We start from the raw sequence: 19,527 nt of genomic DNA, 5'->3' as shown, positions 1-19,527 counted from the left end.
AATGTGAATGCATTCACTGTAAAAAGAGAGAGAGAGAGAGAGAGAGAGAGAGAGAGAGAGAGAGAGAGAGAGAGTCTCCTGAGGCAGAGGACAAAAATTGGACCAGAGAGGAAAAACTCCAGGCCAATTTGCATCAACTTGTACATCATGTAGTCAATGGAAAACAAAACAAATCTGACCATCTCAATCCCTGAGCAATTCCTGTACTACAGTATTTTCCAATGTAGTTGCCCCCTCAGTTGAGTACTACTTTGCAACAACTAAACTTCAACTTCTCCTTGCATTTGCTCTGTCTTGGCTGCAGAAGATAGTGCTTGGGGGATGCTGGTCAACCCCATGGACTTTTCAGTGCGGGGTTTTCAAAACAGTTCAACTTCTTCAAGCTTTGGGTTTCAAAGGTATTCGATTTATTTTCCACATCTGCATAAAACTGTCAAACAAAATAAAGTGCAAATCTTTGGTAAGCGTCATCAACAGGACACACAGCTCTATTTCTCTCTTTTTTTTTCAGCAGGTGGTTGGATATGCTGAATCAGTGCTTGGCTGTGACAATGGACAGCAAGAGGGACAGTAAATAGAAGCTTAATTCAGGTGAGACTGTGATGCTGATAGTGGGCAGTTCTTTTGAGTGGGTGAGTGATGTTCAATGTGCTCTTAACACATTTGCATAATTCTTGGAGGAGTGGGCCTCATAGCTTGAGGGGGGTCTCCTGGGTCCATTAGTGTACTTTGAGACAAAGGTGGCCTCAGTTGTTCTGGTTACCCTTCATCAACTTTGGTTGGTGGTCCAGCTGTGTCCTTACCTAGAGTGAGATAACCTAGCTTCAGTGGTCTATGCTCTGGTAATGTCCAGATTAGATTACTACTGTGTCTTGCATGTGGGCTGTCTTTGAAAACAGTCACAAAAGCAACTGGTGCAGAATGTAGCAGCCAGATGGAGAATCAGAGGTTCTGATAGTATAACAATTTTTCTGGCCCTCAGTACCAGCTGCTGACACATTTCCAGGTCTGATTCAAAGGGCTGATTTTAGTTTGTTGGGTCTCGTCAGATCCTGGGAGGATGGGTCCCCAGTATTTGACATAAAGTCTTCTGTTTTCAAGACCTTAGTACAGCCTGATATCAACAGCTTAGATATTCATCCAAGTACTGTACCTTCTCCAACACAGGCTTGGGTGGTACTAGGGAGAGCAGTCCTTCTCTGATGTGGCCCCACCCAGCTTATGGAACACTCTTCTTATAGAGGCCTGGCCCTACCACCATTATATTTTCAGTACTGTACCAGGTTAAGGCATTCCTTTACTCTCGTGTTTTTAATGGGGTATATGATTAGAATTGAAACACACACACACACCTGTCTAAGGCCAGTTGACTGTCTGGTATATTACTGAGTGGAGGTGCTGTTTTGACTGTTTTGAGTATGTCAATTGCAGCATTTCTTGAGCTTTTTGTAATAAAAAAACGCACACAAGAAATTTGTTGCCGTTGTTGTCATCAGTGTTGTTTAAGGAATGAAGTCAGATTCATGTTCTTACATGGAGCGGCAGAGACTTCCTTGCAGCTTGCTCAGATGGCTTGCTCAAGGCCCCAGGCAGCTCGGTGCAGCTGGCACTACAGTTTGCAAAGGCTTTGGCTGCCTTACAAGTGTCAGATTTTTCTCACAGACAAATTGTACTCAAAGAGCATTGCCAATATTTAAAAAAAAAATTAATAATTTAAAAAAATCCCCAGCACTTCCAGCACTATTTGGCCAGGATATATGGCTTCTCTTAATGTTAGCATCCTTTCTTAAAATGGCAAGATGACATTAAATATAGTTGTCACAAAGACACATACACACACCACATAGGTTTTTGCTTGTATCTCTCTTGCAGTGTCCTAAGGAGCTGGTGGCATATAAGATCATGTTCCACCCTTGCATCTTTTTTTAACCTTCTTTTATGAGAGCCCAGCGCTGCAACATAATGAGTAGAGCTTAGTTACCAGTTGTTAGCATTTACTGAAAGAAAATGTATTCCCTCTCATGTTGAGACACCAGATATTATTATATAAACTGCACGTGGAATGTCCAATGAAAAATTATAGGTTAATCTGAACAATTAGCAAAAGGGCTGCCAGCGCACGATTTGACTGCCAGAGGCCTACATTCTAAGTTCCATTCCTGACTGAACCATTTTGTCACCCGTGGCTCATAGCATCATCTCCCACTCACTTCACCCCAAGGCATGTGTGTGTGAGCTCCTCTATGAAAATGGAGTAGACAAATATGGTGTCCCCACAAAAGAAACAGAAAGATTATGCTTTTTTTAAAAAAAAGAGGAAAGGGAATAAAGCCAGGAGGGATTTGTTTTCCACTCACCAGTGGATTCACTTTTAGATTTTAACACATTTATATTTTGGTGCTGAGGAGCAAAGTCCCACTTGTTTCACTCTAGCCATGGCATCACAATTGAGTCTCACTTCAACCCTAATGATGCGGTAAGGTCCTGTGACATATTTGAAGACAACAGCCAAGTTTAGGAAGCATAGAGCAGGCTGTGTGCTGCACATCTGAGTTCTCCCAGAGAGGAGAATAACAAAAAGGCTCATAAGAAATAGCTGAGAGACTGCAAATCTCTCTTCTCCATGTCTGCTGCTTGGAGCAATTGCCAACTTTACCTAATGACAAGGCCAGTTCTGATTTGCAGGATTCAACCTCAGGCTGTATCTGTAAGTCTGAGGGCAGAAGAAGAGGTTGCACAAAAGAAGAGGAAAATCCTGAAGACTTGATTATCTGTGAGTGTCACAAAAGCTTCTGGCATCTCCATGAGTTTGCAGATTTGATTGCTATGTTCTGTGGCTGGTCTTCAGGACAACCATAGGGTTCCTCTAAACTCTGATTTCTCACAACATGATAATCTGCCTGAATTCCATTTTTCCAATCCCAGCATGTTGTCAGTGCAAATCCCAGGTTACCTGTATATCTTTTTGCTGACTTGGATTGGCTCCAATTACTCATGATAAATAGCACTGCTCCCTATGCAGGCTTAGGATCAAATCATAAATTACACACAAAAGGAGGCCAGCCACAGCACAGGCAATTTTCTTCATCAGCCAGGAGTGCCAGTTGAGAAATATGAAAGAGTGGTTATGAATGAAACCACAAGCATATTGGTCTGTGTGCTTCCTGGCTGGAGAGGTTCCATTTTGTATATAAGGGTGTGTGAGAGAGATTTCAGTGAAAGCTTTGTGTTGCTTAGAATCAGAGCTAGTTAGGGCAGTCACTTATAACTGTGGGTCAGAAAAAAGAAAATAAGGACTGGTGGCTATGGACTGGGGAAACTGACTACTTGAAACATGGCTCTTACTTCTTTTTTAACCTGTTCATTAAACTTTTTCTTTTTCATGTGTGTGTGTGTGTGTGTGTGTGTGTCTGTGTCTGTGTCTGTGTCTGTGTCTGTGTCTGTGTGTGTATGTGTGTGTGTGTGCATGCTTTAAAAACCCTTATTTGGTTTATAAATAAGGGTTTTTATTTTATTAAATAAGATTTATTTTTATTATTATTATTATTATTATTATTATTATTATTATTATTATTATTATTATTATTATTAACAACAACAACAACAACAACAACAACAACGTTATAGACAGCACTCACAATATATTGTAACTATGCATATACTACTCAGTGCTGTGACACTTGATTAATATGTCACTAAAGTAGCAAAGCTGCATTTCACCAACAATATTCTTACTTCTAAAAAAAAATCAATGTGAAGCCAGTCCTTAGCATAGGCAAAGTCAGAGCAGCAGTGTAAATGGAAACACTGGCTTTTTGGCTTAGTTAATGACAGGGGTAATCCAAGGAGAGGAGACTCTTTTCACAAGTTTCACCAACACCATGCTTACTCCACGGTTTTGAGGGTGCTTCTTATTTGCGCAGCAGTGTACAAAGGTAAAGAAGGCATGGTGAGAGGACCTCATAAGCCTTGTGTAGCCAGGATACTCTCTTAAATTGTGACAAGGGCCCTCTGGTCTCTGCCTTGCTCCCGATGGCATGATGGGCCCATATGCACACATCCCCTTGCCTCTCTCTCCAGCCTCCTCCCCTTGCTTATTGATTTTACGGAACACCAATACAGTATCTTGAAAGCACTCTCTCTATATATAAAATTGGTGGAAGAAACATCAATAATTTAACATACACAGATGACACCATCTTACTGGCAGAAAGCAGCCAGGATTTGAAACGTGAAAAGTGAAAGAAGAAAATGCCAAAGGAAGACTGCAGCTGAGCATGAAGAAGACCAAGATCATGATGACTACAGAGAAACTAGGCAGCTTTAGCACTGACAATGAAGAAATCAAAATAGTAAGAAATATTTTATACATTTGTTCAATTGTCAAAGGAAGACTGCAGCCAAAAATCATCTTATTTAATATCTTTTGACATCTGTTGTTCGTATTTTAGCTTGCTGTTAGAACCAAAAAGATCATGTGCATCAGGCATATTTTAGAGTTAACAGTTAATGTGGATAAGAAATGTAAATAATGGTTGTTGTAGGTTTTTCGGGCTCTTTTGTGTACCATGATCCCTGGTCCTTGTGGCTGGGTAGAGATCACTGAGCTTTTGCAGGCTGTATTTTCCAGTGCTGGGAGCCAGGCCTTATTAAGTTTTAGACTTTCCTCTTTTTTGTTTTGTTTTTTTCCCTGTACAGACTAACATAATGACTGCTGGTGTTGTCCAGTACTTCAGTATTTTGAAAAAGAATTTCATGTACAACTTGAGCACACAAAAGACCAGCTAAAGACACCCATCAATCACAGTGACAGATAATTTCTCCCCCCTCACCACAATAATACATCCACAACAAAAACACACAGATCACCATCATCACCCTATCTCCTGAAAAGGACAAAAGCTATTCCCACAGCTATAAATACTCAACCACCCAACAAACAGCAACAGAGCATGGACAGAGTTCCTACTCCTGTTCCTCTGAAGATGCCGGCCACAGAAACTGGCGAAATGTCAGGAAGAACAACCTTCAGGACACAGCCAAAGAGCCCGAAAAATCCACAACAACCATCAGATCCCAGCCATGAAAGCCTTCGAGAATACAAATGTAAATAACTTTGAAAGTGCAGCCTTGAGAGCAAGACAGCAAACTGCAGGGCACAGCAGTTTAGTTCTGTTTCACAAACCCAATGGTTTTCAAGGTTTTGAAGGGAGGGGGAGAAGGAGAAGCAAGTGAGCCCACAGGCAGGTGGACTCTTAACAGTATATGGAAATCCATATACAGAAATTTTAGACAAAGAAAAGAAAATAAGTCATTATGTACTGTTTTTGCAATCTCAGGTCCTCTAAATGTCATATTATAATTCACCTCCTGTATTTAGACTGTGAGAAATGACAGTATGAATCCTGTTCTTCTAATTAAAACCTATTCTGCCTCTTTCCAAGCTGTTCCTCTGGCAACACAAATCACATGCTGCATGCTGACAGGACAGCAGCAGGCAATGTCATTTCATGCAGATCAGAGGATGGAGTAAGGAGAGCATTCATATTTTCTACCCTTTGGAGAGTGTGGGCTTTTTCAACAGATATTTTAACAAAATGCTCTGCATTCTTATAACATGTTTATTCTGATCTTATTGGAAAATACTTGAATGTATCTGAAAATATTTGACAGAAGTAGAACGATTACTGACCCATTGCATTGTTGTATCATAGCAGTTGTTTTACACAAACCTAACGGATGGCACTGATATACAATGACATAACCAGCTGGTCACTGAAGATGTGTGAGCACAGATTTCCCAACAATTGATAAAAGGCAATTGTTTTTGAACACTTGTTGGTAACTTTTATGTAATTTATTCATCTTTCACTGTTGCATATCATTTATTATTTCATGTACCAATTTGATTGGTAGAGAGGAATCTCCAACATTTAGCACTGCTTATTCTACTGGCTTTGTGTATAAAATGGTTCTAGATAATTATTTGGTACAAATTTAGCAGACATAACAATAGTGATAATTTTTTTATTTCTGTCTTATTATTTTTTAACTAAATTCCTTAATTATATTCTATACTTACATTTTACCTTATACTTCACATAATGATATTAAATTGTTGCATTTATTTTAGTCGGACTTGTAACCTTTTAAAAAATGAGTCTGCTTTTGAGGCTGGCAGAATTGTGGAGGCAGAAGGTAAGGGATGCATATGGCATCGTTGTTGAGGGGAGAAGAGAGCAGGAAAATCTTAAAGTGGTTCCTGTTAATAAGTTAAGCATCTTGCCTGAGCCAAAATCCAAAGCAGGATCACAAGTGATTATGTGCAGTGTATTTAAAAGATGTTTTATAAGCCAGTATTCATAAGCCAACATTCTCTAATCTTGAAATGCATCATGCTTTATTTTATTAATGCAGCTATATTAAAAATAGATGTTAAGTTGCAGCATTAACTGATTTATGAAAAATTCAGTTGAGACCTACCATTTGACTTACTTGCTAGAACATGCAAGATTTAAACTCTGGGTAGTAGCAGAACTAGGAAAGTTAATTTCTAAATGTAATTCATTGCTATTACTCACTACAGTGTTCACTGTTGTCATTCCTCACTGCAGTGCTGAAGAAGTAACTTGTCACTTAACTGGATATGCTACTTGTTATTTTTCATTACTTTGTGTTACTTAAAATAAATAGGACTGATAACAGAATGGCACAGAAATTGAAAAATTCCTCTTAAAATGCCTCTAAAATGCCTTAAAAAGCCCACTTAAAATATTTAAAGTAAGTAGAAATTGTGCACCATCAAGTCTTTTCTGACTTATGGTGACCCTTTTCAGAGTTTTCCAGGTGATGGAAAAGAAATGATTTATCATTTCATTGTTCTGGGGGCATCCTTGGACTGTGCAGCTTGCCTAAGGCCACACAGGCTGGCTCTTCTCCCTGGAGACACACTGGAGAATCAAACTCCTAACCTCCGGCTCTACAGCCAGAAACCTAAAACAGTGAGCCAGAACTAGAAAGCATTACTCATTACACTGGTAAAGTAAATTAAATCCTGCTTATTATTTTATTTTTGAAATATTATTCTTATATTACCCTCTCATTACCTCAAAATTAATTACTTACATGTAACTGCTACTTGTTTGTAAATCATTGCTTCGAAGTTCTGGGATAGTAGCACCATCTCCAACCCCATATTACTCAGTTTTCAATTCGGCCTTCTGTTTCTTGTTGTTCTGATGGGTGACAAAGCTATGTGGTTGGATCCAAACTAAATTTGGCACATTCCATTCTTATTGAAATCAATGGTAAGTAATGCTTACATTTTCACATGTATTTCAGTGTTATTAGTGTTATGACGCTAGGCAACAGGATTTCAGCCATTGTCTCCCCCCCCCCCCACTGTTGACAAATTACCGGTACTTCTTTTTTCAGCTCATTGCTGGCTTACTGTGTAGATTCAAGCATCCAGGAAATGTTTCAGTTTGATAATTGATAATAGCTGAAATCAGGTGGGTGATGGAAATGCTTCTCTCCATGAAATTGGGAGGGCGGGCGGTGCCCAGTGCAGCCTCCATGCAGCCCTCCAAATCTGCTTTGAAGTGGGTAGGCCGCCTCCTCTTCAGGTGATAAAACAAGGGCTTGGGTAGCAGAAAGAAAGTTCTCTTGAACTTGTGCTGGGCTGGTGAATAAGATTCAGACCTGTAGCTACTTAAAAATAAACCCCATTGTATTAAGCGGGGCTTACTACTAGGCAAGTGGGTATAGGAGAGCAGGCTAAATAAATAAAGCCTATTGTCTATCTCATTTTACATCTTAACTATGATCAGTGCTTTCCTTGATAGTAAGCTTGACCTGATGCCTCCAAGACAGCAGATGTTGCTCATTTCCTTTTTCACTAAATTATTATTTCCTCTCCTGGAACAAACCGTAGAGAGGATTATCAACCGGACATTTGACATTTTCATGCTTATATACGGCACCGTGTTGCACACACATTTCTAATATTCTTTGGCACATTTTACTTGCTGTGCATGAAGGAAAAATAGCATTAGATTGGAAGCCTGCAAGCAAATCTGAATTTTAGTTTTGTTCATGTGTGGCATTTGGACATGAGAATAACAGTGATGATACAATTTAAATGTTTATAGCCTTGTTTTATGGTATAAATTCTAAATAGAGGGAAAGTGAAAGCAGACCTTACAAAGGGCAGAAGCACAATGGATCAGTCCTTCATCCTAAATCGTTCAATTTGTAAGTTAATTACAAACCAAAATACTTGCATGCCCCTATTTTAAAGGGACAGACTAAATCCCCAGGTTGCAACCTTGCAGCTTTGTTGCTTCGGAAAGGAAAAAAAAAAGGAAGAAGTCTTTTCTTCCATTTCCCTCCAGTTCCACCAAATTATACCACCCTCAGCCTGAAGAAAGGAAGGAAGTTCCTAAGGGATTCTTCACAAAAGATCAAAGAACCAGTCCTTGTCTGGACCTATTGTAATTCTAGATTTGCAAAAAGCCTGGATCTAAAAGCCCTTATGTAATCCCAAACCGGAATTAAGACTGCCGGAAGAAATATCAACAACCTCCGATATGTAGATGATACCACTCTGATGGCAGAAAGTGAGGAGGAATTAAGGAACCTTGTAAGGAGGGTGAAAGAGGAGAGTGCAAAAAACGGTCTGAAACTCAACATCAAAAAAACTAAGATCATGGCCACTGGCCCCATTACCTCCTGGCAAATAGAAGGGGAAGATATGGAGGCAGTGACAGATTTCACTTTCTTGGGCTCCATGATCACTGCAGAGGGTGACAGCAGCCACGAAATTAAAAGATGCCTGCTTCCTGGGAGGAAAGTGATGACAAACCTCGATAGCATCTTAAAAAGCAGAGACATCACCTTCCCAACAAAAGTCAAAATAGTCCAAGCTATGGTTTTCCCTGTAGTGATGTATGGCAGTGAGAGCTGGACCATAAAGAAAGCTGACCACCGAAGAATTGATGCTTTTGAATTGTGGTGTTGGAGGAGGCTTTTGAGAGTCCCCTGGACTGCAAGGAAAACCTATCCATTCTAGAGGAAATCAACCCTGAGTGCTCACTGGAAGGACAGATCCTGAAGCTGAGGCTCCAATACTTTGGCCATCTCATGAGAAGACTCCCTGGAAAAGACCCTGATGTTGGGAAAGTGTGAAGGCAGGAGGAGAAGGGGACGACAGAAGATGAGATGGTTGGACAGTGTCATCGAAGCGACCAACATGAATTTAACCCAACTCAGGGAGGCAGTGGAAGACAGGAGGGCCTGGCATGCTCTGGTCCGTGGGTTCACGAAGAGTCAGACACGACTAAGCAACTAAACAACAACAATTGTGTTATATAGTGTCAATGCTTGTATAATACAAATGCATGTATTCTTCCTCAAAGACTATCATTAGGTTCTGTTCTTTTTTTGTTAAAGTATTATCTGTGGAGATTCCAATGACCTTTTCCTTCACCTGATTGGCATGCACTTTTGCCTTCTTTATGAATAAACATCTGTGCAAAGACAGGTATTTTCTGGGTCCTACCCAAGAAATATTATTTGCAAACTTTGCATTAATACCTGTGGATTCATATGATAGAAGTTTCCATCTAGCATGGTGAAACTGATTGAAAAGGAAGTGGGGGGAGGGAAGGAAAGGAAAAAAAAAACACTAAGGGTTTATTCCAGAATTGAACAAATTGCTTAGCGCAGCAACTGGCTACATCTCCCTTCTCTTCAAAACAATACAAAGAAAGAGATTATGAGAAGGAATCTTAGGAGGAAACAGGGAGGATGAACTTCCTTGGGAATGGCTGGCTTTAATTAAACAGGAAATTCATCATTCACTCTTCCTCTTGGTAGCTGATGGAAAGTTCAGAGTGTTTGATCAACACATACAGAAAGTGTACTGTCTGGCACTTTAATGACTACACTTTGTCCTCACTGTGTTAGTATGCAATCTCAATGTGTCCTGTTGAAATAAAGCAGTCAGTCTTGAGCATGGCCCAAACCAATGCAGCAAGACAGAATAACTTCACTATTTCTGGATGCTAGCCATGTGCATGCATAATTTTCTAGAATTAAAGAAGATGTCTAGCCCAGATCTTTACTCAGACATAAATACCACCAGTCTCAATTGTACTGGGTGGCCAATAAGTATATGTAAGTTATAGTTTGGCGGCAGGATCTTATGGAATACTTCTGTCAGATCCCACTGTTCTCAACAGAATCTTTCATCCTTCTCCCTCCTGCAACCACCCCATGTAGCCTTAAGAGGCTCCAGAAAGCTGGGAAATCCTCTGGAGCAGATTTGTGATGCTGCAGAGAGGTTCATTGGAAGGGGAGGGTAGTTGGAATAATGTCCAAGTTCACTGGTTACTGAGGAATAGTTTTGTATTGTGATCATTCTGTTCCATGTTTATTGGCAAAACAAAGTTGGTATTAGGGTGAGTTACGTTTTAGCTTGTCGAGGATTTTATGTGCCATCAAGTCCCTTCTGCCTGATGGTGATCCTTTGAATTAGTGGCCCTCTCAAAGATCCTGCTCAGACCTTCCAAATGCTGGCAGAAGCTTCCCTTTGGATAGTCCTACATAATGTACACTGAGACAATTTGGGGGATGCCTAAGGATTTGATTGCAGGGTGTCCTAAGGAGAACAGTGTTCTACAGCGGACTGTTGACTTACAGACGGCTTGACTTACAGACTTTTTGAGTTACAGACTTCTCTGGCCGCAAAATTTAGGTTTGACTTGCAGACTTAGATTTGACTTACAGACCAGAAAAAAACCAAAATGGAACAAAAACGGCCTGTTACGGGATTAATCGGTTTTCAATGCACTGTAGGTCAATGGAGACTTGACTTACAGACTTTTTGACTTGAGAACCGCCTTCCAATACGGATTAAGTTCTCAAGTCAAGACCCCACTGTATTTGAAAGATTATCAGAAGACAGTCCTCTATTTAAAATTTTCATGTGTTCAAAGGGCTGTGCCATCCGGTCTAAGTTCACCAGAAAGGTAAAGAATAGAGAGCAGAACAACTTGGACAACTGACTGAAAAACCATGCAGGTTTGTGCCTTTGAGGTATGTGCCTTTGCAGCCATCTGACTGCATTTTAACTTTTCATCTACTCATAGAGTAAACTTTTGTGTTCTGCTCTTCCCCCTCCCCCAAGATGTAATAAATGTTGGTTCCTTCTTTGAAACAGTCCAGCCTAATCATTGCCCTCTGATTGTTTCACATGCCAGAGAGTTTCCTGGTTAAGGGAAGGAGAGTTAAGCCAATAAAATTGGAATATTTTTGACTTTTTGATTTGTTTATTGTACTTCTCAGTTCCAGCAAATGAGGCAAATCAACAGCAGAATTCTTCCCATCATCTTGGATGGATGATAAAGGGAGAGGTGGTGGTGGTCGCTCCAGATTTTAAGACAAACTTCCCCCATCCACTTTTTATGAAGGTTGTCCAGGGATAAAAGCTCTAGAGGGAATTGACATCCAAATTGGTGTTTTATGTTTTTCAGAGAAAGCACCACCTCAAACTTAACATAAATGGAATATAATACCAATCAGCCTTGGGTGCTGACCAAAAAAAATTCAGGGGTGGCTCATGAACTAGGAGTTTCTTCTTGTGAGGTACAAATGTAAGACATTTACAAGGCTGTGACTACATCCTCAAATATCATGGGATTTGCTCCACTTATGAAATGGATGAATTCAAATTATATTTTACTGATCACACAATGCAAAGGCTGATTCAAACTAGCCCTGCCCTTTTTGCTCCTGTTGCAGATATTTTTTCCTTCTGTCATTGAGAGCTTCTACTTATTTCAGGCAGGAATGGTCCAAATGGACTTTTTCCCATGTGTTCAGCTGGTTTGTTCTTCTACAGACAAGGGTGTGTTTGTGGGTGGTGTTTCTGTGACATAAGCAGTTGGGGCGGAATGGTCAGAACTGTGAGAGCACCCTCTACATTCTTTCCCCTTATCATTCTCTATGTTTTAAAATGTTTTTACATATATGAGATTAGCGCTATATCACCTTATCACCAGTAGTGATATACTAGTTTAGTGCTAGATCACCTTGGGATGGGGGGAGAAGTTAAATTACAAACAGAGACAACCTAGATGAAATAAACATTCCTATGATGTGTTGTATTTCTGTACATGTCAAGAAGAACTTTGGAATGCGGCCACCTTTTCTGGAACATTGCACAACCCCTTTCAAAGCCAAGAGGCTAGACAACAAACCATAACATTATCAGCAAAGGCAGGAACAGAGGAAGGAAGGAAAGAAGGAAGGGCTGCAAGCTGAAATGTGAATCACATCTCATCAACTCCTGAATCAATCCACAGTGCCTGTATGGTCACTGATTAATTCAGTCAGGCTGTGTGTCAGATTGCAGCAAATCAAATTGGAGCAATTTGGCTTGTGAGTGTAGTTGTAGCTTTAGTCTCCTTCAGACTGTAAAAATGAAGATACAGCTCAACAAAAACACTGTTACTAAACCTTTCTTTATTTTTATTAAAGTGTTGCACAATCAGCAAGTTTACAGCACAGTGCTTCTGGAAGTGAAGGATTGGCATAACTAAATGACAGGAACAATGAAAGAAAAATGTTGTGCCTGTCCCCATTTTCATTGCAATGTTTGTGTTTCTCCTTCAGTAGCTAAACGGATGTCTGTCTGAAAGGAGTGGACCTCTTTATTCTTCCTGTTTGCTTTGTTCTAGATTTTATTGTTTCTTCTTATAAGGGAAGTAGTTAGGAGAGAAGGAGACACTTCCCGTTCTAACCACACAGAGCACTATGAATGGCTCACCTACCAATTCAACCACATGGTGCAATTTACAAGGGGGTCCTTCAAGTGGAAGTTCAAGTAGAAGAAGCAATGCTTTATCTAGCCTCTCTTCTATGTTTTAAGTTAGTCTTCATGCACAAGGATGAGATGTTTTAGTCCCATAAAGCTACATTTTATTGCCGAATCCATAAACAAACAGATCTGCATTGAAGGCTTCTGTGATGTTGAGATGTGTCCAGAAGTCAACAGTGTTTCCAAGTCTCAGCCATACAGAAGTTTTTTCTTCCCTACAAATGAAATGTGGTTGGGAGGACGTGGTGGCACTGCAGGGTAAACCGCAAAAGCCTGTGCTGCAGGGTCAGAAGACCAAGCAGTCGTAAGATCGAATCCACACGATGGAGTGAGCACCCGTCGCTTGTCCCAGCTCCCGCCAACCTAGCAGTTCGAAAGCATGCAAACGCAAGTAGATAAATAGGGACCACCTCAGTGGGAAGGTAACAGTGTTCCATGTCTAAGTCACACTGGTCATGTGAGCACGGAAGATTGTCTTCGGACAAAAATGCTGGCTCTATAGCTTGGAAACGGGGATGAGCACCGCCCCCTAGAGTCGAACACGACTGGACAAAAATTGTCAAGGGGAACCTTTACCTTTACCTTTAGAGGAGACAATTTCAGCATTGGCTACCTTGTCCCCAGAGCTTGGAAATGTTACCTTTGGGTGACTATGATGCCCAGAATCTGCTAGTTGACTGAAGTTTTTTGTTTTTGTTTGTTTGTTTGTTTGTTTGGAAGTTGTGGTCCAAAAATAACTTTTACAAGTTCTGCCTATGTCTTTTGTGGTTATATTCATGTATCTGCAGGCGTCTCTTGTCCAAGCATACTACAAGAGTGTGACAGACAGCATTGGTGTCCACCCTCTTCTCAAGCTCAAACTATTATAGCTCTCAGAATGCTGTGGGAGATGATCAAAGAGTGGAATGGCTGACTGTCAGAGAAAAGTGAGAGATTGTTGCTGTGTGGAGGATTGAAAGAGAGAGAGAGAGAGAGAGGAGTTGATTGGTGTCATATAAAGGAAAAGGAAAGCATTGAGAAAGAGCAAGGAAAGGTTAGAAGAAATGTGAATTGTAAGAAACTGGATGCTTGGCAATCAAACATTCTATGCTCAAGCCTTCAGAAGCAAGAAGAAGACTTTATATATTTTAATCACTACCCATTTGGTCAGGAGAACTACAGTGTATTGGATTCCAGTCACACACTGATAAACTATAGAATCACCAATCCATTTCCTTTGGTGAAGCTCCCTTATTTCTTTTAGCAGCTCTGGCATGTGTGTTCTGGAGAAGAGAAATAAATTGGAGCAGAGGAGCTCCTGGTTAATAAGATGGGTCTGCCAAAGTGCCACATGGCCACAAGGAATTTTCTTATAAGTTCTGCAGGATTCAAGTTGCCAGATCCTGGTTACTTATACTTGCAACTTCCAAATGTGGAGTACCATCACCTCACACGACCCACAATTGTGCAAGAAGTATTTTTACACAGAAAGTGAAAAGCACCAAATATATAGTCAGCTGTCACATAACCATTCACAGAATGTTGCAGTGACACAAGACTGCAAGGAACAGCTTGTGTAGGTGAAACTGGCAGCTGCAGTTTGCTTTTGCCTTTGACAGAATGCAGTCTAATGCAGGTGACTGACTGATGTTTCAGTTACCTCTACAAAAATGATAACAGTGCAAATTTTCTGTCAATACAGGTGAGTAATTTGTAGGAAATAAAGTTTAGGAAGGTTACTTTGAGGTAGTACAGCTCCCAGAATCCCCTAGCCACCATGAGCAGTCAGGGTCCAACTCCATCTATTTTTCTATCCTTTTATGAATTCGGCCTTGAGAAGTAGATCTGTGCTTTTGAATGAATTTAAATGAAGATGCACCTGTATACAGTCATGGCCAAAAATATTGGTACCCTTGCAATTCTGTCAGAAAATGCAACCCTTCTCTCAGAAAAATTGTTGCAGCTGCAAATGTTTTAGCACTCACATGTTCATTTCTTTGGTTTGCGTTGGAACAACACAAACAGAGAAGAAAAGTCAAATCTGATACAATCCCACACAGAAATGCACTCACCAAAATTATTGGCACACTTAATATTTGGTAGCACCCCCTTTGGAAAAAAAATAACTGAAATCAATTGCTTCCTGTAATCAGGAATGACTTTCTTACACCACTCTACTGGAATTTTGGACCACTCTTCTTCGGCAAACTGCTCCAGGGCCTTCAGATTTGAAGGATGACTTCTCCCAACTGCTGTTTTGAGATCTGTCCACAGGTGTTCTCTGGGATTCAGATCTAGACTCATTGCTGGCCATTTCAGAACTCTACAGCACTTTGTAACAATTTCTGAGTGCTGTTTGAAGTGTGTTTCAGGTCATTGTTCTGCTGGAAGACCCATGACCTCTAGTGGAGACGCAGCTTTATGACATTGGCCACTACGCTGTGTCCCAAAATTCTTTAGTAATCATCAGATTTCATTATACTGTTCACACAGTCAAGGCATCCAGTGCCAGAAGCAGCAAAGCAACCCAAAACATCTTGGAAACGCCACCATGTTTGACTGTAGGGACTGTGGTTTCTTTGAATGCCTCATTTCTTTTTCTGTAAACAGTGCCATGATGTCCTTGACCAAAGCGTTCTACATTTGTCTCATCTGTCCACAGTACATTCTCCCAGAAGGATTGTGGTTTTGTCACATAAGTTTTGTCATACTTCAGTCTTACTTTTTTATGCCTTTGTGTAAACAGTGGTGTCCTCCTGGGTCTCCTACCATAACATCCCTTTTCATTCAGATGGTGACGGATAGTGCAAGCTGACACTGTTGTACCCTGTGTCTGCAGATCATCTTGAATTCATTTGGAAGTTAATCTGGGTTCTGTATCCACCATTCAAACAACTCTTCGTTGTAATTTTTCAGTAATTTTGCTCTTCCGTCCACATCCAAGGAAGTTAGCTATAGTGGAATGGGCTGTAAACACATGATATTGCGCACAGTGGACAACACAGCACAATCTTGATGATATTGAGCACAGTGGACACAGGAACATTAGAATCTCTGGACTTGTAGCCTTGAGATTGTCAATGTTTTTCCACATTTTTTTCTCTCAAATCCACAGACAACTCTTTACACTTCATTCTTTTCTCCATGCTCAGTGTCACACACAACACAAAGGTTGAGTCAGCTTTTCTCCATCTTAACTGGTTGCAAGTGTGATTACTATATTGACCACACCTCTTACTTGTGACAGGTGTGTCTAAATACAAATTAAAGGAGCATCACATGCTTTGAAAGGAATTATTTCTTACAATTTAGACAGCGTGCCAATAATTTTGACCAGTGCATTTTTGGGTTTCTGTGTGGGATTGTATCCAATTTGACTTTTCTTCTGTATTTTTGTTTGTGTATGTGTGTGTGTGTTGTTCCAACACAAACCAAAGAAATGAATATGTGAGTACCAAAACATTTGCAACTGCAACAATTTTCTGAGAGAAGGGTTGCATTTTCTAACAGAATTGCAAGGGTGCCAATATTTTTGGCCATGACTGTATGTACAATGGTGACAATGTAAGCTAAGGAATTGGTATTTTAAGCCCTTCATCTATACTTTCATAAGATACATTTATTCTTAGATTGAGCAACTATGGCCCAAACCTATGGTAGTAGATTGTTCATTTGCCTTGATCACTAATACAACACTATGGGTCAGATTATGTGAGATGCCAGCTTTCCAATTAGAAGCACAGCTTCCCTAAGATGTAAAATTGTTTGAGTATTCTAGCAGGAAAGGTTTCCACAGCTCCAACAGCTACTGATTAGTTTGCTTTAGTTTAGTGATTTGTCATAGAGAGATAGGGAACAGATTTCATTTGCAAACTGATTACTCAGAGGAATGCTTTGAACAAATGCATCTCTGGAGATATAACATTTTATAACTTTCTAATTGTTCATTGGGTAATTCAGACAATTTGGCCCTATGAATCCCCCCCTGTTCACTCACCATGGAGGAAGGGAATCTATTCTCTTCCCCTTTGCCCTCATTTCATATTGACAAAAAACAAATAAAGCTACACAATCTGAGAAAACAATAGATTTGGCATGGATATAAAATTTATTGAGATCCACAGATTATTTTGTTGTATATTAGAGTTTAACCATGGTAATTTTTCCCCTAGGTTAATTTTATAAAATTGATCCCATGTGCTTCCAAGTTTGTAAAATAGCAGCAAGCAAACAATAAACAAACTTCAATCAGTGAAACATGTCACAACTAGTGGCTACAGAGCAAAGTGCATGCTTATGGCCTGAATCAAAATCCAGAATGGGAGCAGTTTTGCTTGTGAGTTTGTAAAACAGCAGCAAGAAATAAAAATAAAAATAAAAACATTAATCAGTGAAACATGTCACACCTATATATCATGCTAGTTTTGTGATTACATTTTATCTGTAGAACACTACGGTTTATTCCATTTATAGTTTGGAACACATCCTGATAAGAACTGATGCTTTTGAGTTGTGGCGCTGGAGGAGACTCTTGAGAATCCCCTGGACTTCAAAGAGAACAAACGTGTCCGTTTTGAAAGAAATCAACCCTGAATGCTCACTGGAAGGACAGATCCTGAAACTGAGGCTCCAATACTTTGGCCATCTCATGAGAAGAGAAGACTCCTTGGAAAAGACCCTGATGTTGGGAAAGTGTGAAACCAAGAGGAGAAGGGGACAACAGAGGATGAGATGGTTGGACAGTGTCATCAAAGCTACTCCGGGGGGCAGTGGAAGACAGGAGGGCTTGGCGTGCTCTGGTCCATGGGGTCACGAAGAGTTGGACATGACGTAACGACTAAACAACAACACAGCCTGGTAACATTTTTTCAAAAGATAGTAGAAAAGATATTGAATAAATAAGTGCCATCATTTGCAATCTGTTGTCTTAACAAAGTAATCATCCTGTATGACACACACACAAATTCACACACCTCTAATGGGGCAATAGGAGCAGAAAACATCTGAGATCTAAAATGGCTATGTTTAGAAATCAGTAGGAGACATTCTGCTTTTGGTGTTCAGGTCATAGTTATTTTTATTTACTGAAAATTAAAAAGAATTATCAAAAGAAAATTCAAGTTTGAAATCAATGCACTAGAACTTATCATCAAGTTAAATCAGTAGGATTACAGTTGCCACTATGACCAATTACAGTTACTGGATTTTATTTGCAGACATTTGATCATTGCTTTGAGATATGATAGACCTTTAGGGACAGGAGGATATTAAAAGTCCAAAATGTCCATGGTTGGTGGTAGCAATTTCCAGGCATTTAAGATGTCTCCCTCCTGTCCTGCTGTTTCACCAAGACCAAAGGGATCCTAAGAAAGCCTAGGAACCTTTGAGGTGGTGGAGGGGGGAGGAGGAAAAAAATAATTACCAAAATACAGTTGCAGCTGATGACACCATCAGACTTATGCAGGGTAACTTTCTGTTACTGGATTTAAGCCAAAAGGTTTCATGGCTTTTGTTCCCATTGTCTCTCTCAGACTCTATTTTAAGTAGCCTTTAACTGGGCAAGGGGGAACTCTCCCAGATTACAGACAAGAACTATCCCGTCTTAGTTCACTAGTTCCCCCTGCTTTGTGTCTCTTGTGTATGTGCATGTCTTGAAGGCATCACAAAATGTTTTCTCATCAAATAACTGCAACGTTGCTTAACCAATCTTTTAGTGGAAACCACCTGGCTCTGACATAACAGCATTAAAAGAGGAACATCTATAGTTAACAGTCAGTACCGTTATGTCAAATGATGCATTGAGAACACCAATAAATTCTTGTACTTTGAGACAATGTGCTTTTGTTCTTCTTCTTCCAAAGTATGACAAATGAAGCATTGATGAGTGAAACTAAGCACCAGCCTTTGCGTTTTCATTTTCATGGAAAGCAGTAAGCAGAACAGAGTGTGATGTCGCCATTTTCCACATGCACAGCTACTGTCACACGCTTCTTTTTTCTTTTTCGCAACTTTGCATCAAACAAGTGTATTGTTTAATTGTTTGAGACAAGTAACTTTTCCAAGCTCTCAATAACTGTTGTTGTTTGTCAAGAGTACTTGGCTTAGGGTCACTCTTTCGCTCATTGGCACTCATCCTGCATTGCAAATAATTAGTGTCTGAAACAAGCCAGTTGGCTGTTGTTAGATATGAGAGATCCATGATTTCACATGGGAAGCACAGGTTCTTTCCCAAGGATAGATAAAAGGGAAGCATTTATTCACAGGTCACATAGTTAAACTATGGAATATGTTTATCAGGTGTAGCAATGGCCACCAGATTGGATGGCTTTAAATGAAAATTGGACAAATGCAAGGAGGATAGGACTTTTGACTTCAGATTATGATGGCCACATGAAATGGAAGACAGAACTCTACCTTTAATGTTTGTATGGAAGAAGAAATTTCAGCATGTGTTGCAGCTCTTAAAGGTGCTGAGGGCCTGTTTTAAATGAAGCAGTTCTAAAGTATTGCAGCTAAGGGCAGCTCATGACTGAGGCAGGAGGTCTACCTCTCCCTGATGTTTGTTGGGGAGGTGGCCCCGTCCCAGTCCACAAGCCATGCTAAGGGCACCCAAATCAGCTGCTCATGCTGATGGGACAACAGCAGGGATACAAAGAGCCTTTCATATC

The sequence above is a fragment of the Pogona vitticeps genome, chromosome 4 (assembly GCF_051106095.1).
Source record: "Pogona vitticeps strain Pit_001003342236 chromosome 4, PviZW2.1, whole genome shotgun sequence".
NCBI classification, from domain to species: domain Eukaryota; kingdom Metazoa; phylum Chordata; class Lepidosauria; order Squamata; family Agamidae; genus Pogona; species Pogona vitticeps.
The sequence above is the reverse complement of the archived record's forward strand: the minus strand, read 5'-3'. Positions refer to the sequence as shown.